Below are 248 nucleotides of genomic sequence, written 5' to 3' on the forward strand. Positions count from 1 at the left end.
AGCTGCGGCTGCGCGCCTTTGGATTCCTTTCGTGATTTATAATCATCATTTCTTCCCTCTGAGATGAGTGGATTGCGGAGGAAATGTCCTCGCGCGCGAACCCGGCTGCGCGGTGGCTTCAGAAGGAGCGAGCAGCGAACCCAAAAAGCCAGCCTGAGGTTTCAGGAGGGGGAGGCGGAGACGGGTGTGGTCGGGCTCGTGGCCGCTCGGTTTCCCGCTTTCCGCGGGGCAGCCCCCCCCCCCCCCCC

This window comes from Ursus maritimus, unplaced genomic scaffold (assembly GCF_017311325.1).
Source record: "Ursus maritimus isolate PB19 unplaced genomic scaffold, ASM1731132v1 scaffold_30, whole genome shotgun sequence".
In the NCBI taxonomy this organism is placed as follows: domain Eukaryota; kingdom Metazoa; phylum Chordata; class Mammalia; order Carnivora; family Ursidae; genus Ursus; species Ursus maritimus.